Source organism: Muntiacus reevesi, chromosome 16, assembly GCF_963930625.1.
Source record: "Muntiacus reevesi chromosome 16, mMunRee1.1, whole genome shotgun sequence".
NCBI classification, from domain to species: Eukaryota; Metazoa; Chordata; class Mammalia; order Artiodactyla; family Cervidae; genus Muntiacus; species Muntiacus reevesi.
The window spans coordinates 22,237-49,621 of NC_089264.1; positions in this window are offsets into that span (position 1 = coordinate 22,237).

The window sequence follows — 27,385 nt, forward strand, 5'->3', positions numbered from 1 at the left end:
AGGCTCCCAGGCTCCCAGGCTCCCAGGCTCCCAGGCTCCCAGGCGCGGGGTCGTGTGCTGCGGACCCCAGGCTCCCAAGCGCGGGCTCGGGAGCTGAGGGTCCCAGGCTCCCAGGCTACCAGGCTCCTAGGCGCGGGCTCAGGTCCTGCGGACCCCAGGCTCCCAAGCTCCCAGGCTCCCAGGCTCCCAGGCGCGGGATAATGTGCTGCGGACCCCAGGCCCCCAGGCTCCCAGGCTCCCAGGCTCCCAGGCGCGGGCTCGTGTGCTGAGGGCCCAAGGCTCCCAGGCTCCCAGGCTCCCAGGCGCGGGCTCGTGTGCTGCGGACCCCAGGCTCCCAGGCGCGGGCTCGGGTGCTGCGGACCGCAGACTCCCAGGCTCCCATGCTCCCAGGCGCGGGCTCGTGTGCTGCGGACCCCAGGCTCCCAAGCGCGGGCTCGGGAGCTGAGGGCCCCAGGCTCCCAGGCTCCCAGGCTCCCAGGCGCGGGCTCACGTCCTGCCGACCCCAGGCTCCCAAGCTCCCAGGCTCCCAGGCTCCCAGGCGCTGCTAGGGTGCTGCGGACCCCAGGCTCCCAGGCTCCCAGGCGCGGGCTAGGGTGCTGCGGACCCTAAACCCAGGCTCCCAGGCTCCCAGGCTTCTAGGCGCGGGCTTGAGTGCTGCGGACCCGAGGCTCTCAGGCGCTGGCTTGTCAGCTGCATCTATCTGGCTTCGAGTGCAGGCCCGGGAGCTGCCTCCCCCAGGTTCAAAGGCAACCATGCGTGGGTTCCGGAGCTGCGGCCCCAGGATCCCAGGCTGCCAGGCTCCCAGGCGCGGGCTAGGGTGCTGCGGACCCCAGGCCCCCAGCCTCCCAGGCTCCCAGGCTACCAGGCGCGGGCTCGGGAGCTGAGGGCCCCAGGCTCCCAGGCTCCCAGGCTCCTAGGCGCGGGGTAGGGTGGTGCGGATCCCAGGCTCCCAGGCTCCCAGGCTCCCAGGCGCGGGCTAGGGTGCTGCGGACCCCAGGCCCCCAGCCTCCCAAACTCCCAGGCTCCCAGGCGTGGTCTAGGGTGCTGCGGACCCCAGAACCCAGGCTCCCAGGCTCCCAGTCTCCCAGGCGCTTCTAGGGTGCTGCCGACCCCATGCTCCCAGGCTCCCAGGCTCCCAGGCGCGGGCTCGTGTGCTGAGGATCCCAGGCTCCCAGGCTCCCAGGCGAAGATCGAAAGCTGCTCAAAACCAGTATCCGGCCTCCCGTGCGTTTGCTCGGGAGATGCGTGCCCCAGGCTCGCAAGCGCGTGCTCGTGAGCTGGGACCACAAGGCTCATAGGCTAACAGGTGCGTTCTCGGGAGATTGTGCCCGCAGGCTCACAGGCTCTCAGGCGCGTGCTCGTGTGCTGCGCACCCCAGGCTCCCAGGCGCGTGCACGTGAGCTGGGAACCCAAGGCTCACAGGCTACCAGGCGCGGGATCGGGGGCTGGGCTTCACAGGCTCCCAGGCGCGGGCTCGTGTGCTGCGCACCCCAGGCTCCCAGGTGCTGGCTCGTGAGCTGCATCTCCCTGGGTTCGAGTGCAGGCCCGGGAGCTGCTTCCCCCAGGTTCAAAGGCAACCAGGCGCGGGCTCAGGTCCTGCGGACCCCAGGCTCCCAGGCTCCCAGGCGCGGGCTCGGGTGATGCGGACCCCAGACCCCAGGCTCCCAAGCTCCCAGGCTCCTAGGCGCGGGCTTGGGTGCTGGGGACCCCAGGCTCCCAGGCGCGGGCTCGTGAGCAGCATCTCCCTGGCTTCGAGTGCAGGCCCGGGAGCTGCTTCCCCCAGGTTCAAAGGCAACCAGGCGCGGGCTCAGGTCCTGCGGACCCCAGGCTCCCAGGCTCCCAGGCGCGGGCTCGGGTGATGCGGACCCCAGGCTCCCAGGCTCCCAGGCTCCCAGGCTCCCAGGCGCGGACTCGGGACGTAAGGGCCCCAGGCTCCCAGGCTCCCAGGCGCGGGCTAGGGTGCTGCGGACCCCAGGCCCCCAGCCTCCCAGGCTCCCAGGCTCCCAGGCGCGGGCTCGTGTGCAGCGCACCCCAGGCTCCCAAGCGCGGGCTCGGGAGCTGATGGCCCCAGGCCCCCAGCCTCCCAGGCTCCCAGGCTCCCAGGCGCTGCTAGGGTGCTGCGGACCCCAGGCTCCCAGGCGCGGGCTAGGGTGCTGCGGACCCCAGGCCCCCAGCCTCCCAGGCTCCCAGGCTCCCAGGCGCGTTCTATGATGCTGCGGACCCCAGACTCCCAGGCTCCCAGCCTCCCAGGCTCCCAGGCTCCCAGGCGCGGGCTCGTGTGCAGCGGACCCCAGGCTCCCAAGCGCTGGATCGGGAGCTGATGGCCCCAGGCCCCCAGCCTCCCAGGCTCCCAGGCGCTGCTAGGGTGCTGCGGACCCCAGGCCCCCAGCCTCCTAGGCTCCCAGGCTCCCAGGCGCGTTCTATGGTGCTGCGGACCCCAGGCCCCCAGCCTCCCAGGCTCCCAGGCTCCCAGGCGCGGGCTAGGGTGCTGCGGACCCCAGGCCCCCAGCCTCCCAGGCTCCCAGGCTCCCAGGCGCGGGCTCGTGTGCAGCGCACCCCAGGCTCCCAAGCGCGGGCTCGGGAGCTGATGGCCCCAGGCCCCCAGCCTCCCAGGCTCCCAGGGTCCCAGGCGCTGCTAGGGTGCTGCGGACCCCAGGCTCCCAGGCGCGGGCTAGGGTGCTGCGGACCCCAGGCCCCCAGCCTCCCAGGCTCCCAGGCTCCCAGGCGCGTTCTATGATGCTGCGGACCCCAGACTCCCAGGCTCCCAGCCTCCCAGGCTCCCAGGCTCCCAGGCGCGGGCTCGTGTGCAGCGGACCCCAGGCTCCCAAGCGCTGGATCGGGAGCTGATGGCCCCAGGCCCCCAGCCTCCCAGGCTCCCAGGCGCTGCTAGGGTGCTGCGGACCCCAGGCCCCCAGACTCCCAGGCTCCCAGGCTCCCAGGCTCCCAGGCGCTGCTAGGGTGCTGCGGATCCCAGGCCCCCAGTCTCCCAGGCTCCCAGGCTCCCAGGCGCGGGCTCGTGTGCTGCGGACCCCAGGCTCCCAAGCGCGGGCTCGTGCGATGAGGGCCCCAGGCCCCCATCCTCCCAGGCTCCCAGGCTCCCATTCTCCCAGGCGCTGCTAGGGTGCTGTGGACCCCAGGCCCCCATGCTCACAGGCGCGGGCTACGGTGCTGAGGACCCCAGGCCCGCAGCCTCCCAGGCTCCCAGGCTCCCAGGCGCGGGATAGGGTGCTGCGGACCCCAGGTACCCATGCTCCCAGGCTCCCAGGCTCGGGCTCGTGTGCTGCGGACCCCAGGCTCCCAAGCGCGGGCTCGGGAGCTGAGGGCCCCAGGCTCCCAGGCTCCCAGGCTCCCAGGCTCCCATGCGCGGGCTCAGGTCCTGCGGACCCCAGGCTCCCACGCTCCCAGGCTCCCAGGCTCCCAGGCGCTGCTAGGGTGCTGCGGACCCCAGGCTCCCAGGCTCCCAGGCGCGGGCTAATGTGCTGCGGACCCAAGGCCCCCAGCCTCCCAGGCTCCCAGGCTCCCAGGCGCGGTCTATGGTGCTGCGGACCCCAGACTCCCAGGCTCCCAGGCTCCCAGGCTCCCAGGCGCGGGCTCGGGTGCTGCGGACCCCAGGCTCCCAGGCTCCCAGGCTCCAAGGCGCGGGCTCGGGAGCTGAGGGCCCCAGGCTCCCAGGCTCGCAGGCGCTGGCTAGGGTGCTGCGGTTCCCAGGCCCCCAGGCTCCCAGGCTCCCAGGCTCCCAGGCTCCCAGGCGCGGGCTCGTGTGATGCGGACCCCAGGCTCCCAAGCGCGGGCTCGGGAGCTGAGGGCCCCAGGCTCCCAGGCTCCCAGGCTCCCAGGCTCCCATGCGCGGGCTCAGGTGCTGCGGACCGCAGGCTCCCAAGCTCCCAGGCTCCCAGGCTCCCAGGCGCTGCTAGGGTGCTGCGGACCCCAGGCTCCCAGGCTCCCAGGCGCGGGCTAGGGTGCTGCGGACCCCAGGCCACCAGCCTCCCAGGCTCCCAGGCTCCCAGGCGCGGTCTATTGTGCTGCGGACCCCAGACTCCCAGGCTCCCAGGCTCCCAGGCTCCCAGGTGCGGGATAGGGTGCTGCGGACCCCAGGCCCCCAGGCTCCCAGGCTCCCAGGCTCCCAGGCGCTGGCTCGGGGTCTGAGGGCCCCAGGCCCCCAGCCTCCCAGGCTCCCAGGCGCGGAATGCGGTGCTGCGGACCCCAGGCCCCCAGGCTCCCAGGCTCCCAGGCTCCCAGGCGCGGGCTCGGGAGCTGAGGGCCCCAGGCTCCCAGGCTCCCAGGCTCCCAGGCGCGGGCTAGGGTGCTGCGTACCCCAGGCTCCGAGGCGCGGGCTAGGGTGCTGCGGACCCCAGGGCCCCAGCCTCCCAAACTCCCAGGCTCCCAGGCGTGGTCTAGGGTGCTGCGGACCCCAGAACCCAGGCTCCCAGGCTCCCAGGCGCTGCTAGGGTGCTGCCGACCCCATGCACCCAGGCTCCCAGGCTCCCAGGCGCGGGCTCGTGTGCTGAGGATCCCAGGCTACCAGGCTCCCAGGCGAAGATCGAAAGCTGCTGAAAACCAGTATCCGGCCTCCCGTGCGTTTGCTCGGGAGATGCGTGCCCCAGGCTCCCAAGCGCGTGCTCGTGAGCAGGGACCCCAAGGCTCATAGGCTAACAGGTGCGTTCTCGGGAGATTGTGCCCGCAGGCTCACAGGCTCCCAGGCGCGTGTCGTGTGCTGCGCACCCCAGGCTCCCAGGCGCGTGCACGTGAGCTGGGAACCCAAGGCTCACAGGCTACCAGGCGCGGGATCGGGGGCTGGGCTTCACAGGCTCCCAGGCGCGGGCTCGTGTGCTGCGCACCCCAGGCTCCCAGGCGCTGGCTCGTGAGCTGCATCTCCCTGGGTTCGAGTGCAGGCCCGGGAGCTGCCTCCCCCAGGTTCAAAGGCAACCAGGCGCGGGTTCCGGAGCTGCGGCCCCAGGATCCCAGGCTCCCAGGCTCCCTGGCGCGGGCTAGGGTGCTGCCGACCCCAGGCCCCCAGCCTCCCAGGCTCCCAGGCTCCCAGGCGCGGGCTCGTGTGCTGCGGACCCCAGGCTCCCAAGCGCGGGCTCGGGAGCTGAGGGCCCCAGGCCCCCAGCCTCCCAGGCTCCCAGGCTCCCAGGCGCGGGATAGGGTGCTGCGGACCCCAGGTCCCCAGGCTCCCAGGCTCCCAGGCGCGGGCTCGTGTGCTGCGGACCCCAGGCTCCCAAGCGCGGGCTCGGGAGCTGAGGGCCCCAGGCTCCCAAGCACCCAGGCTCCCAGGCTCCCAGGCGCGGGCTCAGGTCCTGCGGACCCCAGGCTCCAAAGCTCCCAGGCTCCCAGGCTCCCAGGCGCTGCTAGAGTGCTGCGGACCCCAGACTCCCAGGCTCCCAGGCTCCCAGGCGCTGCTGGTGTGCTGCGTACCCCAGGCTCCCAGGCTCCCAGGCGCGGGCTAGGGTGCTGCCGACCCCATGCCCCCAGCCTCCCAGGCTCCCAGGCTCCCAGGCGCGGTCTATGGTGCTGCGGACCCCAGACTCCCAGGCTCCCAGGCTCCCAGGCTCCCAGGCGCCGGCTCGGGTGCTGCGGACCCCAGGCTCCCAGGCTCCCAGGTTCCCAGGCTCCCAGGCGCGGGCTCGGGAGCTGAGGGCCCCAGGCTCCCAGGCTCCCAGGCGCGGGCTAGTGTGCTGCGGACCCCAGGCCCCCAGCCTCCCAGGCTCCCAGGCTCCCAGGCTCCCAGGCGCGGGCTCGTGTGCTGCGGACCCCAGGCTCCCAAGCGCAGGCTCGGGAGCTGAGGGCCCCAGGCTCCCAGGCTCCCAGTCTCCTAGGCGCGGGCTCAGGTCCTGCGGACCCCAGGCTCCCAAGCTCCCAGGCTCCCAGGCGCTGCTAGGGTGCTGCGGACCCCAGGCTCCCAGGCTCCCAGGCGCGGGCTAGGGTGCTGCGGACCCCAGGCCCCCAGCCTCCCAGGCTCCCAGGCTCCCAGGCGCGGTCTATTGTGCTGCGGACCCCAGACTCCCAGGCTCCCAGGCTCCCAGGCTCCCAGGCTCCCAGGCGCTGCTAGGGTGCTGCGGACCCCAGGCTCCCAGGCTCCCAGGCTCCCAGGCTCCCAGGCTCCCAGGCGCGGGGTCGTGTGCTGCGGACCCCAGGCTCCCAAGCGCGGGCTCGGGAGCTGAGGGTCCCAGGCTCCCAGGCTACCAGGCTCCTAGGCGCGTGCTCAGGTCCTGCGGACCCCAGGCTCCCAAGCTCCCAGGCTCCCAGGCTCCCAGGCGCGGGATAATGTGCTGCGGACCCCAGGCCCCCAGGCTCCCAGGCTCCCAGGCTCCCAGGCGCGGGCTCGTGTGCTGAGGCCCCAAGGCTCCCAGGCTCCCAGGCTCCCAGGCGCGGGCTCGTGTGCTGCGGACCCCAGGCTCCCAGGCGCGGGCTCGGGTGCTGCGGACCCCAGACTCCCAGGCTCCCATGCTCCCAGGCGCGGGCTCGTGTGCTGCGGACCCCAGGCTCCCAAGCGCGGGCTCGGGAGCTGAGGGCCCCAGGCTCCCAGGCTCCCAGGCTCCCAGGCGCGGGCTCACGTCCTGCCGACCCCAGGCTCCCAAGCTCCCAGGCTCCCAGGCTCCCAGGCGCTGCTAGGGTGCTGCGGACCCCAGGCTCCCAGGCTCCCAGGCGCGGGCTAGGGTGCTGCGGACCCTAGAACCCAGGCTCCCAGGCTCCCAGGCTTCTAGGCGCGGGCTTGAGTGCTGCGGACCCGAGGCTCTCAGGCGCTGGCTTCTCAGCTGCATCTATCTGGCTTCGAGTGCAGGCCCGGGAGCTGCCTCCCCCAGGTTCAAAGGCAACCATGCGTGGGTTCCGGAGCTGCGGCCCCAGGATCCCAGGCTGCCAGGCTCCCAGGCGCGGGCTAGGGTGCTGCGGACCCCAGGCCCCCAGCCTCCCAGGCTCCCAGGCTACCAGGCGCGGGCTCGGGAGCTGAGGGCCCCAGGCTCCCAGGCTCCCAGGCTCCTAGGCGCGGGGTAGGGTGGTGCGGATCCCAGGCTCCCAGGCTCCCAGGCTCCCAGGCGCGGGCTAGGGTGCTGCGGACCCCAGGCCCCCAGCCTCCCAAACTCCCAGGCTCCCAGGCGTGGTCTAGGGTGCTGCGGACCCCAGAACCCAGGCTCCCAGGCTCCCAGTCTCCCAGGCGCTTCTAGGGTGCTGCCGACCCCATGCTCCCAGGCTCCCAGGCTCCCAGGCGCGGGCTCGTGTGCTGAGGATCCCAGGCTCCCAGGCTCCCAGGCGAAGATCGAAAGCTGCTCAAAACCAGTATCCGGCCTCCCGTGCGTTTGCTCGGGAGATGCGTGCCCCAGGCTCCCAAGCGCGTGCTCGTGAGCTGGGACCACAAGGCTCATAGGCTAACAGGTGCGTTCTCGGGAGATTGTGCCCGCAGGCTCCCAGGCTCCCAGGCGCGGGCTCGTGTGCTGCGGACCCCAGGCTCCCAAGCGCGGGCTCGGGAGCTGAGGGCCCCAGGCTCCCAAGCACCCAGGCTCCCAGGCTCCCAGGCGCGGGCTCAGGTCCTGCGGACCCCAGGCTCCCAAGCTCCCAGGCTCCCAGGCTCCCAGGCGCTGCTAGAGTGCTGCGGACCCCAGACTCCCAAGCTCCCAGGCTCCCAGGCTCCCAGGCGCTGCTGGTGTGCTGCGTACCCCAGGCTCCCAGGCTCCCAGGCGCGGGCTAGGGTGCTGCCGACCCCATGCCCCCAGCCTCCCAGGCTCCCAGGCTCCCAGGCGCGGTCTATGGTGCTGCGGACCCCAGACTCCCAGGCTCCCAGGCTCCCAGGCTCCCAGGCGCCGGCTCGGGTGCTGCGGACCCCAGGCTCCCAGGCTCCCAGGTTCCCAGGCTCCCAGGCGCGGGCTCGGGAGCTGAGGGCCCCAGGCTCCCAGGCTCCCAGGCGCGGGCTAGTGTGCTGCGGACCCCAGGCCCCCAGCCTCCCAGGCTCCCAGGCTCCCAGGCTCCCAGGCGCGGGCTCGTGTGCTGCGGACCCCAGGCTCCCAAGCGCAGGCTCGGGAGCTGAGGGCCCCAGGCTCCCAGGCTCCCAGTCTCCTAGGCGCGGGCTCAGGTCCTGCGGACCCCAGGCTCCCAAGCTCCCAGGCTCCCAGGCTCCCAGGCGCTGCTAGGGTGCTGCGGACCCCAGGCTCCCAGGCTCCCAGGCGCGGGCTAGGGTGCTGCGGACCCCAGGCCCCCAGCCTCCCAGGCTCCCAGGCTCCCAGGCGCGGTCTATTGTGCTGCGGACCCCAGACTCCCAGGCTCCCAGGCTCCCAGGCTCCCAGGCTCCCAGGCGCTGCTAGGGTGCTGCGGACCCCAGGCTCCCAGGCTCCCAGGCTCCCAGGCTCCCAGGCTCCCAGGCGCGGGGTCGTGTGCTGCGGACCCCAGGCTCCCAAGCGCGGGCTCGGGAGCTGAGGGTCCCAGGCTCCCAGGCTACCAGGCTCCTAGGCGCGGGCTCAGGTCCTGCGGACCCCAGGCTCCCAAGCTCCCAGGCTCCCAGGCTCCCAGGCGCGGGATAATGTGCTGCGGACCCCAGGCCCCCAGGCTCCCAGGCTCCCAGGCTCCCAGGCGCGGGCTCGTGTGCTGAGGGCCCAAGGCTCCCAGGCTCCCAGGCTCCCAGGCGCGGGCTCGTGTGCTGCGGACCCCAGGCTCCCAGGCGCGGGCTCGGGTGCTGCGGACCGCAGACTCCCAGGCTCCCATGCTCCCAGGCGCGGGCTCGTGTGCTGCGGACCCCAGGCTCCCAAGCGCGGGCTCGGGAGCTGAGGGCCCCAGGCTCCCAGGCTCCCAGGCTCCCAGGCGCGGGCTCACGTCCTGCCGACCCCAGGCTCCCAAGCTCCCAGGCTCCCAGGCTCCCAGGCGCTGCTAGGGTGCTGCGGACCCCAGGCTCCCAGGCTCCCAGGCGCGGGCTAGGGTGCTGCAGACCCTAAACCCAGGCTCCCAGGCTCCCAGGCTTCTAGGCGCGGGCTTGAGTGCTGCGGACCCGAGGCTCTCAGGCGCTGGCTTGTCAGCTGCATCTATCTGGCTTCGAGTGCAGGCCCGGGAGCTGCCTCCCCCAGGTTCAAAGGCAACCATGCGTGGGTTCCGGAGCTGCGGCCCCAGGATCCCAGGCTGCCAGGCTCCCAGGCGCGGGCTAGGGTGCTGCGGACCCCAGGCCCCCAGCCTCCCAGGCTCCCAGGCTACCAGGCGCGGGCTCGGGAGCTGAGGGCCCCAGGCTCCCAGGCTCCCAGGCTCCTAGGCGCGGGGTAGGGTGGTGCGGATCCCAGGCTCCCAGGCTCCCAGGCTCCCAGGCGCGGGCTAGGGTGCTGCGGACCCCAGGCCCCCAGCCTCCCAAACTCCCAGGCTCCCAGGCGTGGTCTAGGGTGCTGCGGACCCCAGAACCCAGGCTCCCAGGCTCCCAGTCTCCCAGGCGCTTCTAGGGTGCTGCCGACCCCATGCTCCCAGGCTCCCAGGCTCCCAGGCGCGGGCTCGTGTGCTGAGGATCCCAGGCTCCCAGGCTCCCAGGCGAAGATCGAAAGCTGCTCAAAACCAGTATCCGGCCTCCCGTGCGTTTGCTCGGGAGATGCGTGCCCCAGGCTCGCAAGCGCGTGCTCGTGAGCTGGGACCACAAGGCTCATAGGCTAACAGGTGCGTTCTCGGGAGATTGTGCCCGCAGGCTCACAGGCTCTCAGGCGCGTGCTCGTGTGCTGCGCACCCCAGGCTCCCAGGCGCGTGCACGTGAGCTGGGAACCCAAGGCTCACAGGCTACCAGGCGCGGGATCGGGGGCTGGGCTTCACAGGCTCCCAGGCGCGGGCTCGTGTGCTGCGCACCCCAGGCTCCCAGGTGCTGGCTCGTGAGCTGCATCTCCCTGGGTTCGAGTGCAGGCCCGGGAGCTGCTTCCCCCAGGTTCAAAGGCAACCAGGCGCGGGCTCAGGTCCTGCGGACCCCAGGCTCCCAGGCTCCCAGGCGCGGGCTCGGGTGATGCGGACCCCAGACCCCAGGCTCCCAAGCTCCCAGGCTCCTAGGCGCGGGCTTGGGTGCTGGGGACCCCAGGCTCCCAGGCGCGGGCTCGTGAGCAGCATCTCCCTGGCTTCGAGTGCAGGCCCGGGAGCTGCTTCCCCCAGGTTCAAAGGCAACCAGGCGCGGGCTCAGGTCCTGCGGACCCCAGGCTCCCAGGCTCCCAGGCGCGGGCTCGGGTGATGCGGACCCCAGGCTCCCAGGCTCCCAGGCTCCCAGGCTCCCAGGCGCGGACTCGGGACGTAAGGGCCCCAGGCTCCCAGGCTCCCAGGCGCGGGCTAGGGTGCTGCGGACCCCAGGCCCCCAGCCTCCCAGGCTCCCAGGCTCCCAGGCGCGGGCTCGTGTGCAGCGCACCCCAGGCTCCCAAGCGCGGGCTCGGGAGCTGATGGCCCCAGGCCCCCAGCCTCCCAGGCTCCCAGGCTCCCAGGCGCTGCTAGGGTGCTGCGGACCCCAGGCTCCCAGGCGCGGGCTAGGGTGCTGCGGACCCCAGGCCCCCAGCCTCCCAGGCTCCCAGGCTCCCAGGCGCGTTCTATGATGCTGCGGACCCCAGACTCCCAGGCTCCCAGCCTCCCAGGCTCCCAGGCTCCCAGGCGCGGGCTCGTGTGCAGCGGACCCCAGGCTCCCAAGCGCTGGATCGGGAGCTGATGGCCCCAGGCCCCCAGCCTCCCAGGCTCCCAGGCGCTGCTAGGGTGCTGCGGACCCCAGGCCCCCAGCCTCCTAGGCTCCCAGGCTCCCAGGCGCGTTCTATGGTGCTGCGGACCCCAGGCCCCCAGCCTCCCAGGCTCCCAGGCTCCCAGGCGCGGGCTAGGGTGCTGCGGACCCCAGGCCCCCAGCCTCCCAGGCTCCCAGGCTCCCAGGCGCGGGCTCGTGTGCAGCGCACCCCAGGCTCCCAAGCGCGGGCTCGGGAGCTGATGGCCCCAGGCCCCCAGCCTCCCAGGCTCCCAGGGTCCCAGGCGCTGCTAGGGTGCTGCGGACCCCAGGCTCCCAGGCGCGGGCTAGGGTGCTGCGGACCCCAGGCCCCCAGCCTCCCAGGCTCCCAGGCTCCCAGGCGCGTTCTATGATGCTGCGGACCCCAGACTCCCAGGCTCCCAGCCTCCCAGGCTCCCAGGCTCCCAGGCGCGGGCTCGTGTGCAGCGGACCCCAGGCTCCCAAGCGCTGGATCGGGAGCTGATGGCCCCAGGCCCCCAGCCTCCCAGGCTCCCAGGCGCTGCTAGGGTGCTGCGGACCCCAGGCCCCCAGACTCCCAGGCTCCCAGGCTCCCAGGCTCCCAGGCGCTGCTAGGGTGCTGCGGATCCCAGGCCCCCAGTCTCCCAGGCTCCCAGGCTCCCAGGCGCGGGCTCGTGTGCTGCGGACCCCAGGCTCCCAAGCGCGGGCTCGTGCGATGAGGGCCCCAGGCCCCCATCCTCCCAGGCTCCCAGGCTCCCATTCTCCCAGGCGCTGCTAGGGTGCTGTGGACCCCAGGCCCCCATGCTCACAGGCGCGGGCTACGGTGCTGAGGACCCCAGGCCCGCAGCCTCCCAGGCTCCCAGGCTCCCAGGCGCGGGATAGGGTGCTGCGGACCCCAGGTACCCATGCTCCCAGGCTCCCAGGCTCGGGCTCGTGTGCTGCGGACCCCAGGCTCCCAAGCGCGGGCTCGGGAGCTGAGGGCCCCAGGCTCCCAGGCTCCCAGGCTCCCAGGCTCCCATGCGCGGGCTCAGGTCCTGCGGACCCCAGGCTCCCACGCTCCCAGGCTCCCAGGCTCCCAGGCGCTGCTAGGGTGCTGCGGACCCCAGGCTCCCAGGCTCCCAGGCGCGGGCTAATGTGCTGCGGACCCAAGGCCCCCAGCCTCCCAGGCTCCCAGGCTCCCAGGCGCGGTCTATGGTGCTGCGGACCCCAGACTCCCAGGCTCCCAGGCTCCCAGGCTCCCAGGCGCGGGCTCGGGTGCTGCGGACCCCAGGCTCCCAGGCTCCCAGGCTCCAAGGCGCGGGCTCGGGAGCTGAGGGCCCCAGGCTCCCAGGCTCGCAGGCGCTGGCTAGGGTGCTGCGGTTCCCAGGCCCCCAGGCTCCCAGGCTCCCAGGCTCCCAGGCTCCCAGGCGCGGGCTCGTGTGATGCGGACCCCAGGCTCCCAAGCGCGGGCTCGGGAGCTGAGGGCCCCAGGCTCCCAGGCTCCCAGGCTCCCAGGCTCCCATGCGCGGGCTCAGGTGCTGCGGACCGCAGGCTCCCAAGCTCCCAGGCTCCCAGGCTCCCAGGCGCTGCTAGGGTGCTGCGGACCCCAGGCTCCCAGGCTCCCAGGCGCGGGCTAGGGTGCTGCGGACCCCAGGCCACCAGCCTCCCAGGCTCCCAGGCTCCCAGGCGCGGTCTATTGTGCTGCGGACCCCAGACTCCCAGGCTCCCAGGCTCCCAGGCTCCCAGGTGCGGGATAGGGTGCTGCGGACCCCAGGCCCCCAGGCTCCCAGGCTCCCAGGCTCCCAGGCGCTGGCTCGGGGTCTGAGGGCCCCAGGCCCCCAGCCTCCCAGGCTCCCAGGCGCGGAATGCGGTGCTGCGGACCCCAGGCCCCCAGGCTCCCAGGCTCCCAGGCTCCCAGGCGCGGGCTCGGGAGCTGAGGGCCCCAGGCTCCCAGGCTCCCAGGCTCCCAGGCGCGGGCTAGGGTGCTGCGTACCCCAGGCTCCGAGGCGCGGGCTAGGGTGCTGCGGACCCCAGGGCCCCAGCCTCCCAAACTCCCAGGCTCCCAGGCGTGGTCTAGGGTGCTGCGGACCCCAGAACCCAGGCTCCCAGGCTCCCAGGCGCTGCTAGGGTGCTGCCGACCCCATGCACCCAGGCTCCCAGGCTCCCAGGCGCGGGCTCGTGTGCTGAGGATCCCAGGCTACCAGGCTCCCAGGCGAAGATCGAAAGCTGCTGAAAACCAGTATCCGGCCTCCCGTGCGTTTGCTCGGGAGATGCGTGCCCCAGGCTCCCAAGCGCGTGCTCGTGAGCAGGGACCCCAAGGCTCATAGGCTAACAGGTGCGTTCTCGGGAGATTGTGCCCGCAGGCTCACAGGCTCCCAGGCGCGTGTCGTGTGCTGCGCACCCCAGGCTCCCAGGCGCGTGCACGTGAGCTGGGAACCCAAGGCTCACAGGCTACCAGGCGCGGGATCGGGGGCTGGGCTTCACAGGCTCCCAGGCGCGGGCTCGTGTGCTGCGCACCCCAGGCTCCCAGGCGCTGGCTCGTGAGCTGCATCTCCCTGGGTTCGAGTGCAGGCCCGGGAGCTGCCTCCCCCAGGTTCAAAGGCAACCAGGCGCGGGTTCCGGAGCTGCGGCCCCAGGATCCCAGGCTCCCAGGCTCCCTGGCGCGGGCTAGGGTGCTGCCGACCCCAGGCCCCCAGCCTCCCAGGCTCCCAGGCTCCCAGGCGCGGGCTCGTGTGCTGCGGACCCCAGGCTCCCAAGCGCGGGCTCGGGAGCTGAGGGCCCCAGGCCCCCAGCCTCCCAGGCTCCCAGGCTCCCAGGCGCGGGATAGGGTGCTGCGGACCCCAGGTCCCCAGGCTCCCAGGCTCCCAGGCGCGGGCTCGTGTGCTGCGGACCCCAGGCTCCCAAGCGCGGGCTCGGGAGCTGAGGGCCCCAGGCTCCCAAGCACCCAGGCTCCCAGGCTCCCAGGCGCGGGCTCAGGTCCTGCGGACCCCAGGCTCCAAAGCTCCCAGGCTCCCAGGCTCCCAGGCGCTGCTAGAGTGCTGCGGACCCCAGACTCCCAGGCTCCCAGGCTCCCAGGCGCTGCTGGTGTGCTGCGTACCCCAGGCTCCCAGGCTCCCAGGCGCGGGCTAGGGTGCTGCCGACCCCATGCCCCCAGCCTCCCAGGCTCCCAGGCTCCCAGGCGCGGTCTATGGTGCTGCGGACCCCAGACTCCCAGGCTCCCAGGCTCCCAGGCTCCCAGGCGCCGGCTCGGGTGCTGCGGACCCCAGGCTCCCAGGCTCCCAGGTTCCCAGGCTCCCAGGCGCGGGCTCGGGAGCTGAGGGCCCCAGGCTCCCAGGCTCCCAGGCGCGGGCTAGTGTGCTGCGGACCCCAGGCCCCCAGCCTCCCAGGCTCCCAGGCTCCCAGGCTCCCAGGCGCGGGCTCGTGTGCTGCGGACCCCAGGCTCCCAAGCGCAGGCTCGGGAGCTGAGGGCCCCAGGCTCCCAGGCTCCCAGTCTCCTAGGCGCGGGCTCAGGTCCTGCGGACCCCAGGCTCCCAAGCTCCCAGGCTCCCAGGCGCTGCTAGGGTGCTGCGGACCCCAGGCTCCCAGGCTCCCAGGCGCGGGCTAGGGTGCTGCGGACCCCAGGCCCCCAGCCTCCCAGGCTCCCAGGCTCCCAGGCGCGGTCTATTGTGCTGCGGACCCCAGACTCCCAGGCTCCCAGGCTCCCAGGCTCCCAGGCTCCCAGGCGCTGCTAGGGTGCTGCGGACCCCAGGCTCCCAGGCTCCCAGGCTCCCAGGCTCCCAGGCTCCCAGGCGCGGGGTCGTGTGCTGCGGACCCCAGGCTCCCAAGCGCGGGCTCGGGAGCTGAGGGTCCCAGGCTCCCAGGCTACCAGGCTCCTAGGCGCGTGCTCAGGTCCTGCGGACCCCAGGCTCCCAAGCTCCCAGGCTCCCAGGCTCCCAGGCGCGGGATAATGTGCTGCGGACCCCAGGCCCCCAGGCTCCCAGGCTCCCAGGCTCCCAGGCGCGGGCTCGTGTGCTGAGGCCCCAAGGCTCCCAGGCTCCCAGGCTCCCAGGCGCGGGCTCGTGTGCTGCGGACCCCAGGCTCCCAGGCGCGGGCTCGGGTGCTGCGGACCCCAGACTCCCAGGCTCCCATGCTCCCAGGCGCGGGCTCGTGTGCTGCGGACCCCAGGCTCCCAAGCGCGGGCTCGGGAGCTGAGGGCCCCAGGCTCCCAGGCTCCCAGGCTCCCAGGCGCGGGCTCACGTCCTGCCGACCCCAGGCTCCCAAGCTCCCAGGCTCCCAGGCTCCCAGGCGCTGCTAGGGTGCTGCGGACCCCAGGCTCCCAGGCTCCCAGGCGCGGGCTAGGGTGCTGCGGACCCTAGAACCCAGGCTCCCAGGCTCCCAGGCTTCTAGGCGCGGGCTTGAGTGCTGCGGACCCGAGGCTCTCAGGCGCTGGCTTCTCAGCTGCATCTATCTGGCTTCGAGTGCAGGCCCGGGAGCTGCCTCCCCCAGGTTCAAAGGCAACCATGCGTGGGTTCCGGAGCTGCGGCCCCAGGATCCCAGGCTGCCAGGCTCCCAGGCGCGGGCTAGGGTGCTGCGGACCCCAGGCCCCCAGCCTCCCAGGCTCCCAGGCTACCAGGCGCGGGCTCGGGAGCTGAGGGCCCCAGGCTCCCAGGCTCCCAGGCTCCTAGGCGCGGGGTAGGGTGGTGCGGATCCCAGGCTCCCAGGCTCCCAGGCTCCCAGGCGCGGGCTAGGGTGCTGCGGACCCCAGGCCCCCAGCCTCCCAAACTCCCAGGCTCCCAGGCGTGGTCTAGGGTGCTGCGGACCCCAGAACCCAGGCTCCCAGGCTCCCAGTCTCCCAGGCGCTTCTAGGGTGCTGCCGACCCCATGCTCCCAGGCTCCCAGGCTCCCAGGCGCGGGCTCGTGTGCTGAGGATCCCAGGCTCCCAGGCTCCCAGGCGAAGATCGAAAGCTGCTCAAAACCAGTATCCGGCCTCCCGTGCGTTTGCTCGGGAGATGCGTGCCCCAGGCTCCCAAGCGCGTGCTCGTGAGCTGGGACCACAAGGCTCATAGGCTAACAGGTGCGTTCTCGGGAGATTGTGCCCGCAGGCTCACAGGCTCTCAGGCGCGTGCTCGTGTGCTGCGCACCCCAGGCTCCCAGGCGCGTGCACGTGAGCTGGGAACCCAAGGCTCACAGGCTACCAGGCGCGGGATCGGGGGCTGGGCTTCACAGGCTCCCAGGCGCGGGCTCGTGTGCTGCGCACCCCAGGCTCCCAGGCGCTGGCTCGTGAGCTGCATCTCCCTGGCTTCGAGTGCAGGCCCGGGAGCTGCCTCCCCCAGGTTCAAAGGCAACCAGGCGCGGGTTCCGGAGCTGCGGCCCCAGGATCCCAGGCTCCCAGGCTCCCTGGCGCGGGCTAGGGTGCTGCGGACCCCAGGCCCCCAGCCTCCCAGGCTCCCAGGCTCCCAGGCGCGGGATAGGGTGCTGCGGACCCCAGGTCCCCAGGTTCCGAGGCTCCCAGGCTCGGGCTCGTGTGCTGCGGACCCCAGGCTCCCAAGCGCGTGCTCGGGAGCTGAGGGCCCCAGGCCCGCAGCTTCCCAGGCTCCCAGGCTCCCAGGCGCGGATTAGGGTGCTGCGGACCCCAGGTCCCCAGGTTCCGAGGCTCCCAGGCTCGGGCTCGTGTGCTGCGGACCCCAGGCTCCCAAGCGCGGGCTCGCGAGCTGAGGGCCCCAGGCTCCCAGGCGCCCAGGCTCCCAGGCTCCCATGCGCGGGCTCAGGTCCTGCGGACCCCAGGCTCCCACGCTCCCAGGCTCCCAGGCTCCCAGGCGCTGCTAGGGTGCTGCGGACCCCAGGCTCCCAGGCTCACAGGCGCGGGCTCGTGTGCTGCGGAACGCAGGCTCCCAGGCGCGGGCTCGGGTGCTGCGGACCCCAGACTCCCAGGCACCCAGGCTCCCAGGCGCGGGCTCGTGTGCTGCGGACCCCAGGCTCCCAAGCGCGGGCTCGGGAGCAGAGGGCCCCAGGCTCCCAGGCTCCCAGGCTCCAGGCGCGGGCTCAGGTCCTGCGGACCCCAGGCTCCCAAGCTCCCAGGCTCCCAGGCTCCCAGGCGCTGCTAGTGTGCTGCGGACCCCAGGCTCCCAGGCTCCCAGGCGCGGGCTAGGGTGCTGCGGACCCCAGAACCCAGGCACCCAGGCTCCCAGGCTCCCAGGCGCGGGCTCGGGAGCTGAAAGCCCTAGGCTCCCAGGCTCCCAGGCGCGGGCTAGGGTGCTGCGGACCCCAGTCTCCCAGGCTCCCAGGCACCCAGGCGCGGGCTCGTGTGCAGCGGACCCCAGGCTCCCAAGCGCGGGCTCGGGAGCTGATGGCCCCAGGCCCCCAGCCTCCCAGGCTCCCAGGCTCCCAGGCGCTGCTAGGGTGCTGCTGACCCCAGGCTCCCAGGCTCCCAGGCGCGGGCTAGGGTGCTGCGGACCCCAGGCCCCCAGCCTCCCAGGCTCCCAGGCTCCCAGGCGCGGTCTATGGTGCTGCGGACCCCAGACTCACAGGCTCCCAGGCTCCCAGGCTCCCAGGCTCCCACGCGCTGCTAGGGTGCTGCGGACCCCAGGCCCCCAGCCTCCCAGGCTCCCAGGCGCCCATTCTCCCAGGCGCTCCTAGGGTGCCGCGGACCCCAGGCTCCCAGGCTCCCAGGCGCGGGCTAGGGTGCTGCGGACCCCAGGCCCCCAGCCTCCCAGGCTCCCAGGATCCCAGGCGCGGTCTATGGTGCTTCGGACCCCAGAATCCCATATTCCCAGGCTCCCAGGCGCGGGCTCGTGTGCTGCGGACCCCATGCTTCCAAGCGCGGGCTCGGGAGCTGAGCGCCCCAGGACCGCAGCCTCCTAACCTCCCAGGCTCCCAGGCGCGGGATAGGGTGCTGCGGACCCCAGGTCCCCAGGTTCCGAGGCTCCCAGGCTCGGGCTCGTGTGCTGCGGACCACAGGCTCCCAAGCGCGGGCTCGGGAGCTGAGGGCCCCAGGCTCCCAGGCTCCCAGGTCCCATGCGCGGGCTCAGGTCCTGCGGACCCCAGGCTCCCAGGCTCCCAGGCTCCCAGGCTCCCAGGCGCTGCTAGGGTGCTGCGGACCCCAGGCTCCCAGGTTCCCAGGCGCGGGCTAGGGTGCTGCGGACCCCAGGCCCCCAGCCTCCCAGGCTCCCAGGCTCCCAGGCGCGGTCTATGGTGCTGCGGACCCCAGACTCCCAGGCTCCCAGGCTCCCAGGCTCCCAGGCGCGGGCTCGGGTGCTGCGCACCCCAGGCTCCCAGGCTCCCAGGCTCCCAGGCTCCAAGGCGCGGGCTCGGGAGCTGAGGGCCCCAGGCTCCCAGGCTCCCAGGCGCTGGCTAGGGTGCTGCGGATCCCAGGCCCGCAGCCTCCCAGGCTCCCAGGCTCCCAGGCTCCCAGACGCGGGCTCGTGTGCTGCGGACCCCAGGCTCCCAAGCGCGGGCTCGGGAGCTGAGGGCCCCAGGCTCCCAGGCTCCCAGGCTCCCAGGCTCCCAGGCGCGGGCTCAGGTCTTGCGGACCGCAGGCTCCCATGCTCCCAGGCTTCCAGGCTCCCAGGCGCTGCTAGGGTGCTGCGGACCCCAGGCTCCCAGGCTCCCAGGCGCGGGCTAGGGTGCTGCGGACCCCAGGCCACCAGCCTCCCAGGCTCTCAGGCTCCCAGGCGCGGTCTATTGTGCTGCGGACCCCAGACTCCCAGACTCCCAGGCTCCCAGGCTCCCAGGCTCCCAGGCGCGGGCTCGGGAGCTGAGGGCCCCAGGCTCCCAGGCTCCCAGGCTCCCAGGCGCGGGCTCAGGTCCTGCGGACCGCAGGCTCCCAAGCTCCCAGGCTCCCAGGCTCCCAGGCGCTGCTAGGGTGCTGCGGACCCCAGGCTCCCCGGCTCCCAGGCGCGGGCTAGGGTGCTGCGGACCCCAGGCCACCAGCCTCCCAGGCTCCCAGGCTCCCAGGCGCGGTCTATTGTGCTGCGGACCCCAGACTCCCAGGCTCCCAGGCTCCCAGGCTCCCAGGCACGGGATAGGGTGCTGCGGACCCCAGGCCCCCAGGCTCCCAGGCTCCCAGGCGCGGGCTCGTGTGCTGCGGACCCCAGGCTCCCAAGCGCGGGCTCGGGAGCTGAGGGCCCCAGGCCCCCAGCCTCCCAGGCTCCCAGGCTCCCAGGCGCGGGCTCGTGTGCTGCGGACCCCAGGCTCCCAAGCGCGGGCTCGGGAGCTGAGGGCCCCAGGCCCCCAGCCTCCCAGGCTCCCAGGCTCCCAGGCGCGGGCTCGTGTGCTGCGGACCCCAGGCTCCCAAGCGCGGGCTCGGGAGCTGAGGGCCCCAGGCCCCCAGCCTCCCAGGCTCCCAGGCTTCCAGGTGCGGGATAGGGTGCTGCGGACCCCAGGTCCCCAGGCTCCCAGGCGCGGGCTCGTGTGCTGCGGACCCCAGGCTCCCAAGCGCGGGCTCGGGAGCTGAGGGCCCCAGGCTCCCAAGCTCCCAGGCTCCCAGGCGCGGGCTCAGGTCCTGCGGACCCCAGGCTCCCAAGCTCCCAGGCTCCCAGGCTCCCAGGCGCTGCTAGGGTGCTGCGGACCCCAGGCTCCCAGGCTCCCAGGCGCGGGCTAGGGTGCTGCGGACCCAAGGCCCCCAGCCTCCCAGGCTCCCAGGCTCCCAGGCGCGGTCTATTGTGCTGCGGACCCCAGACTCCCAGGCTCCCAGGCTCCCAGGCTCCCAGGCGCTGCTAGGGTGCTGCGTACCCCAGGCTCCCAGGCTCCCAGGCGCGGGCTAGGGTGCTGCGGACCCCATGCCCCCAGCCTCCCAGGCTCCCAGGCTCCCAGGCGCGGTCTATGGTGCTGCGGACCCCAGACTCCCAGGCTCCCAGGCTCCCAGGCTCCCAGGCGCGGGCTCGGTTGCTGCGGACCCCAGGCTCCCAGGCTCCCAGGCTCCCAGGCTCCCAGGCGCGGGCTCGGTTGCTGCGGACCCCAGGCTCCCAGGCTCCCAGGCTCCCAGGCTCTCAGGCGCGGGCTAGGGTGCTGCGGACCCCAGGCCCCCAGCCTCCCAGGCTCCCAGGCTCCCAGGCTCCCAGGCGCGGGCTCGTGTGCTGCGGACCCCAGGCTCCCAAGCGCGGGCTCGGGAGCTGAGGGCCCCAGGCTCCCAGGCTCCCAGGCTCCTAGGCGCGGTCTCAGGTCCTGCGGACCCCAGGCTCCCAGGCTCCCAGGCGCGGGCTCGGGTGATGCGGACCCCAGGCTCCCAGGCTCCCAGGCTCCCAGGCTCCCAGGCGCTGCTAGGATGCTGCGGACCCCAGGCTCCCAGGCTCCCAGGCGCTGTCTATGGTGCTGCGGACCCCAGACTACCAGGCTCCCAGGCTCCCAGGCCACCAGGCGCTGCTAGGGTGCTGCGGACCCCAGGCTTCCAGGCTCCCAGGCGCGGGCTAGGATGCTGCGGACCCCAGGCTTCCAGGCGCGGGCTCGTGAGCTGCATCTCCCTGGCTTCGAGTGCAGGCCCGGGAGCTGCCTCTCCCAGGTTCAAAGGCAACATGGCGCGGGCTCAGGTCCTGCGGACCCCAGGCTCCCAGGCTCCCAGGCTCCCCGGCGCGGGCTCGGGAGCTGAGGGCCCCAGGCTCCCAGGCTCCCAGGCGCGGGCTAGGGTGCTGCGGACCCCAGGCCCCCAGCCTCCCAGGCTCCCAGGCTCCCAGGCGCGGGCTCGTGTGCTGCGGACCCCAGGCTCCCAAGCGCGGGCTCGGGAGCTGAGGGCCCCAGGCCCCCAGCCTCCCAGGCTCCAAGGCTCCCAGGCTCCCAGGCGCTGCTAGGGTGCTGCGGACCCCAGGCTCCCAGGCTACCAGGCGCGGGCTAGGGTGCTGCGGACCCCAGGCCCCCAGCCTCCCAGGCTCCCAGGATCCCAGCCGCGGTCTATGGTGCTGCGGACCCCAGACTCCCAGGCTCCCAGGCTCCCAGGCGCGGGCTCGTGTGCTGCGGACCCCAGGCTCACAAGAGCGGGCTCGGCAGCTGAGGGCCCCAGGCCCCCAGCCTCCCAGGCTACCAGGCTCCCAGGCGCGGGATATGGTGCTGCGGACCCCAGGTCTCCAGGCTCCTAGGCTCCCAGGCGCGGGCTAGGGTGCTGCGGAACCCAGGCCCCCAGCCTCCCAGGCTCCCAGGCTCCCAGGCGCGGTCTATTGTGCTGCGGACCCCAGACTCCCAGGCTCCCAGGCTCCCAGGCTCCCAGGCGCTGCTAGGGTGCTGCGTACCCCAGACTCCCAGGCTCCCAGGCCCCCAGGCTCCCAGGCGCTGCTAGGGTGCTGCGGACCCCATGCCCCCAGCCTCCCAGGCTCCCAAGCTCCCAGGCTCCTAGGCGCGGGCTTGGGGGCTGGGGACCCCAGGCTCCCAGGCGCGGGCTCGTGAGCTGCATCTCCCTGGCTTCGAGTGCAGGCCCGGGAGCTGTTTCCCCCAGGTTCAAAGGCAACCTGGCGCGGGCTCAGGTCCTGCGGACCCCAGGCTCCCAGGCTCCCAGGCGCGGGCTCGGGTGATGCGGACCCCAGGCTCCCATCCTCCCAGGCTCCCAGGCTCCAGGCGCGGGCTCGGGATCTAAGGGCCCCAGGCTCCCAGGCTCCCAGGCGCGGGCTAGGGTGCTGCGGACCCCAGGCCCCCAGCCTCCCAGGCTCCCAGGCTCCCAGGCGCGGGCTCGTGTGCAGCGGACCCCAGGCTCCCAAGCGCGGGCTCGGGAGCTGATGGCCCCAGGCCCCCAGCCTCCCAGGCTCCCAGGCTCCCAGCCGCTGCTAGGGTGCTGCGGACCCCAGGCTCCCAGGCGCGGGCTAGGGTGCTGAGGACCCCAGGCCCCCAGCCTCCCAGGCTCCCAGGCTCCCAGGCGCGGTCTATGATGCTGCGGACCCCAGACTCCCAGGCTCCCAGCCTCCCAGGCTCCCAGGCGCGGGCTCGTGTGCAGCGGACCCCAGGCTCCCAAGCGCTGGATCGGGAGCTGATGGCCCCAGGCCCCCAGCCTCCCAGGCTCCCAGGCGCTGCTAGGGTGCTGCGGACCCCAGGCCCCCAGCCTCCCAGGCTCCCAGGCTCCCAGGCGCGTTCTATGGTGCTGCGGACCCCAGACTCCCAGGCTCCCAGGCTCCCAGGCGCGGGCTCGTGTGCTGCGGACCCCAGGCTCCCAAGCGCGGGCTCGGGCGCTGAGGGCCCCAGGCCCCCAGCCTCCCAGGCTCCCAGGCTCCCATTCTCCCAGGCGCTGCTAGGGTGCTGCGGACCCCAGGCCCCCAGGCTCCCAGGCGCGGGCTAGGGTGCTGCGGACCCCAGGCCCCCAGCCTCCCAGGCTCCCAGGATCCCAGGCGCGGTCTATGGTGCTGCGTACCCCAGACTCCCAGGCTCCCAGGCTCCCAGGCGCGGGCTCGTGTGCTGTGTACCCCAGGCTCCCGAGCGCGGGCTCGGGAGCTGAGGACCCCAGGCCCGCAGCCTCCCAGGCTCCCAGGCTCCCAGGCGCTGCTAGGGTGCTGCGGACCCCAGGCTCCCAGGCTCCCAGGCGCGGGCTAGGGTGCTGCGGACCCCAGGCCCCCAGCCTCCCAGGCTCCCAGGCTCCCAGGCGCGGTCTATTGTGCTGCGGACCCCAGATTCCCAGGCTCCCAGGCTCCCAGGCGCGGGCTAGGGTGCTGCGGACCCAAGGCCCCCAGGCTCCCAGGCGCGGGATAGGGTGTTGCGGACCCCAGGCCACCAGGCTCCCAGGCTCCCAGGCTCCCAGGCGCGGGCTCGGGAGCTGAGGGCCCCAGGCTCCCAGGCTCCCAGGCGCGGGCTAGGGTGCTGCGGACCCAAGGCCCCCAGCCTCCCAGGCTCCCAGGCTCCCAGGCGCTGCTAGGGTGCTGCCGACCCCATGCTCCCAGGCTCCCAGGCTCCCAGGCGAAGATCGAAAGCTGCTGAAAACCAGTATCCGGCCTCCCGTGCGTTTGCTCGGGAGATGCGTGCCCCAGGCTCCCTAGCGCGTGCTCGTGAGCTGGGACCCCAAGGCTCATAGGCTAACAGGTGCGTTCTCGGGAGATTGTGCCCGCAGGCTCACAGGCTCCCAGGCGCGTGCTCGTGTGCTGCGCACCCCAGGCTCCCAGGCGCGTGCACGTGAGCTGGGACCCCAAGGCTCACAGGCTACCAGGCGCGGGATTGGGAGCTGGGCTTCACAGGCTCCCAGGCGCGGGCTCCTGTGCTGCGCACCCCAGGCTCCCATTCGCTGGCTCGTGAGCTGCATTTCCCTGGCTTCGAGTGCAGGCCCGGGAGCTGCCTCCCCCAGGTTCAAAGGCAACCAGGCGCGGGTTCCGGAGCTGCGGCCCCAGGATCCCAGGCTCCCAGGCTCCCAGGCGCGGGCTCAGGTCCTGCGGACCCCAGGCTCCCAAGCTCCCAGGCTCCCAGGCTCCGAGGCGCTGCTAGGGTGCTGCGGACACCAGTCTCCCAGGCTCCCAGGCACGGGCTAGGGTGCTGCGGACCCCAGGCCCCCAGGCTCCCAGGCTCCCAGGCTCGCAGGCGCGGGCTCGGGAGCTGAGGGCCCCAGGCTCCCAGGCTCCCAGGCGCGGGCTAGGGTGCTGCGTACCCCATGCTCCCAGGCTCCCAGGCTCCCAGGCGCGGGCTCGGGAGCCGCGGACCCCAGACTCCCAGTCTCCCAGGCTCCCAGGCGCGGGCTCGTGTGCTGCGGTCCCCAGGCTCCCAAGCGCGGGCTCGGGAGCTGAGGGCCCCAGGCTCCCAGGCGCCCAGGCGCGGCCTCAGGTCCTGCAGACCCCAGGCTCCCAAGCTCCCAGGCTCCCAGGCTCCCAGGCGCTGCAAGGGTGCTGCGGACCCCAGGCTCCCAGGCTCCCAGGCGCGGGCTAGGGTGCTGCGGACGCCAGGCCCCCAGCCTCCCAGGCTCCCAGGCTCCCAGGCGCGGTCTATTGTGCTGCGGAACCCAGACTCCCAGGCTCCCAGGCTCCCAGGCGCGGAATAGGGTGCTGCGGACCCCAGGCCCCCAGGCTCCCAGGCTCCCAGGTTCCCAGGCGCGGGCTCGGGAGCTGAGGGCCCCAGGCCCCCAGGGTCCCAGGCTCCCAGGATCCCAGGCGCGGGATAGGGTGCTGCGGACCCCAGGCCCCCAGGCTCCCAGGCTCCCAGGCTCCCAGGCGCGGGCTCGGGAGCTGAGGGCACCAGGCTCCCAGGCTCCCAGGCTCCTAGGCGCGGGGTAGGGTGGTGCGGACCCCAGGTTCCCAGGCTCCCAGGCTCCCAGGCGCCGGCTCAGGTGCTGCGGACCTCAGGCTCCCAGGCTCCCAGGCTCCCAGGCGCGGGCTCGGGAGCTGAGGGCCCCAGGCTCCCAGGCTCCCAGAATCCCAGGCTCCCAGGCGCGGGCTAGGGTGCTGCGGACCCCAGGCCCCCAGTCTCCCAGGCTCCCAGGCTCCCAGGCGCGGGCTCGTGTGCTGCGGACCCCAGGCTCCCGAGCGCGGGCTCGGGAGCTGAGGGCCCCAGGCCCCCAGCCTCCCAGTCTCCCAGGCTCCCAGGCGCGGGATAGGGTGCTGCGGACCCCAGGCCACCAGGCTCCCAGGCTCCCAGGCTCCCAGGCGCGGGCTCGGAGGCTGAGGGCCCCAGGCTCCCAGGCTCCCAGGCTCCCAGGCGCGGGATAGGGTGCTGCGGACCCCAGGTCCCCAGGCTCCCAGGCTCCCAGGCGCGGGCTCGTGTGCTGCGGACCCCAGGCTCCCAAGCGCGGGCTCGGGAGCTGAGGGCCCCAGGCTCCCAAGCACCCAGGCTCCCAGGCTCCCAGGCGCGGGCTCAGGTCCTGCGGACCCCAGGCTCCCAAGCTCCCAGGCTCCCAGGCTCCCAGGCGCTGCTAGAGTGCTGCGGACCCCAGACTCCCAAGCTCCCAGGCTCCCAGGCTCCCAGGCGCTGCTGGTGTGCTGCGTACCCCAGGCTCCCAGGCTCCCAGGCGCGGGCTAGGGTGCTGCCGACCCCATGCCCCCAGCCTCCCAGGCTCCCAGGCTCCCAGGCGCGGTCTATGGTGCTGCGGACCCCAGACTCCCAGGCTCCCAGGCTCCCAGGCTCCCAGGCGCCGGCTCGGGTGCTGCGGACCCCAGGCTCCCAGGCTCCCAGGTTCCCAGGCTCCCAGGCGCGGGCTCGGGAGCTGAGGGCCCCAGGCTCCCAGGCTCCCAGGCGCGGGCTAGTGTGCTGCGGACCCCAGGCCCCCAGCCTCCCAGGCTCCCAGGCTCCCAGGCTCCCAGGCGCGGGCTCGTGTGCTGCGGACCCCAGGCTCCCAAGCGCAGGCTCGGGAGCTGAGGGCCCCAGGCTCCCAGGCTCCCAGTCTCCTAGGCGCGGGCTCAGGTCCTGCGGACCCCAGGCTCCCAAGCTCCCAGGCTCCCAGGCTCCCAGGCGCTGCTAGGGTGCTGCGGACCCCAGGCTCCCAGGCTCCCAGGCGCGGGCTAGGGTGCTGCGGACCCCAGGCCCCCAGCCTCCCAGGCTCCCAGGCTCCCAGGCGCGGTCTATTGTGCTGCGGACCCCAGACTCCCAGGCTCCCAGGCTCCCAGGCTCCCAGGCTCCCAGGCGCTGCTAGGGTGCTGCGGACCCCAGGCTCCCAGGCTCCCAGGCTCCCAGGCTCCCAGGCTCCCAGGCGCGGGGTCGTGTGCTGCGGACCCCAGGCTCCCAAGCGCGGGCTCGGGAGCTGAGGGTCCCAGGCTCCCAGGCTACCAGGCTCCTAGGCGCGGGCTCAGGTCCTGCGGACCCCAGGCTCCCAAGCTCCCAGGCTCCCAGGCTCCCAGGCGCGGGATAATGTGCTGCGGACCCCAGGCCCCCAGGCTCCCAGGCTCCCAGGCTCCCAGGCGCGGGCTCGTGTGCTGAGGGCCCAAGGCTCCCAGGCTCCCAGGCTCCCAGGCGCGGGCTCGTGTGCTGCGGACCCCAGGCTCCCAGGCGCGGGCTCGGGTGCTGCGGACCGCAGACTCCCAGGCTCCCATGCTCCCAGGCGCGGGCTCGTGTGCTGCGGACCCCAGGCTCCCAAGCGCGGGCTCGGGAGCTGAGGGCCCCAGGCTCCCAGGCTCCCAGGCTCCCAGGCGCGGGCTCACGTCCTGCCGACCCCAGGCTCCCAAGCTCCCAGGCTCCCAGGCTCCCAGGCGCTGCTAGGGTGCTGCGGACCCCAGGCTCCCAGGCTCCCAGGCGCGGGCTAGGGTGCTGCGGACCCTAAACCCAGGCTCCCAGGCTCCCAGGCTTCTAGGCGCGGGCTTGAGTGCTGCGGACCCGAGGCTCTCAGGCGCTGGCTTGTCAGCTGCATCTATCTGGCTTCGAGTGCAGGCCCGGGAGCTGCCTCCCCCAGGTTCAAAGGCAACCATGCGTGGGTTCCGGAGCTGCGGCCCCAGGATCCCAGGCTGCCAGGCTCCCAGGCGCGGGCTAGGGTGCTGCGGACCCCAGGCCCCCAGCCTCCCAGGCTCCCAGGCTACCAGGCGCGGGCTCGGGAGCTGAGGGCCCCAGGCTCCCAGGCTCCCAGGCTCCTAGGCGCGGGGTAGGGTGGTGCGGATCCCAGGCTCCCAGGCTCCCAGGCTCCCAGGCGCGGGCTAGGGTGCTGCGGACCCCAGGCCCCCAGCCTCCCAAACTCCCAGGCTCCCAGGCGTGGTCTAGGGTGCTGCGGACCCCAGAACCCAGGCTCCCAGGCTCCCAGTCTCCCAGGCGCTTCTAGGGTGCTGCCGACCCCATGCTCCCAGGCTCCCAGGCTCCCAGGCGCGGGCTCGTGTGCTGAGGATCCCAGGCTCCCAGGCTCCCAGGCGAAGATCGAAAGCTGCTCAAAACCAGTATCCGGCCTCCCGTGCGTTTGCTCGGGAGATGCGTGCCCCAGGCTCGCAAGCGCGTGCTCGTGAGCTGGGACCACAAGGCTCATAGGCTAACAGGTGCGTTCTCGGGAGATTGTGCCCGCAGGCTCACAGGCTCTCAGGCGCGTGCTCGTGTGCTGCGCACCCCAGGCTCCCAGGCGCGTGCACGTGAGCTGGGAACCCAAGGCTCACAGGCTACCAGGCGCGGGATCGGGGGCTGGGCTTCACAGGCTCCCAGGCGCGGGCTCGTGTGCTGCGCACCCCAGGCTCCCAGGTGCTGGCTCGTGAGCTGCATCTCCCTGGGTTCGAGTGCAGGCCCGGGAGCTGCTTCCCCCAGGTTCAAAGGCAACCAGGCGCGGGCTCAGGTCCTGCGGACCCCAGGCTCCCAGGCTCCCAGGCGCGGGCTCGGGTGATGCGGACCCCAGACCCCAGGCTCCCAAGCTCCCAGGCTCCTAGGCGCGGGCTTGGGTGCTGGGGACCCCAGGCTCCCAGGCGCGGGCTCGTGAGCAGCATCTCCCTGGCTTCGAGTGCAGGCCCGGGAGCTGCTTCCCCCAGGTTCAAAGGCAACCAGGCGCGGGCTCAGGTCCTGCGGACCCCAGGCTCCCAGGCTCCCAGGCGCGGGCTCGGGTGATGCGGACCCCAGGCTCCCAGGCTCCCAGGCTCCCAGGCTCCCAGGCGCGGACTCGGGACCTAAGGGCCCCAGGCTCCCAGGCTCCCAGGCGCGGGCTAGGGTGCTGCGGACCCCAGGCCCCCAGCCTCCCAGGCTCCCAGGCTCCCAGGCGCGGGCTCGTGTGCAGCGCACCCCAGGCTCCCAAGCGCGGGCTCGGGAGCTGATGGCCCCAGGCCCCCAGCCTCCCAGGCTCCCAGGCTCCCAGGCGCTGCTAGGGTGCTGCGGACCCCAGGCTCCCAGGCGCGGGCTAGGGTGCTGCGGACCCCAGGCCCCCAGCCTCCCAGGCTCCCAGGCTCCCAGGCGCGTTCTATGATGCTGCGGACCCCAGACTCCCAGGCTCCCAGCCTC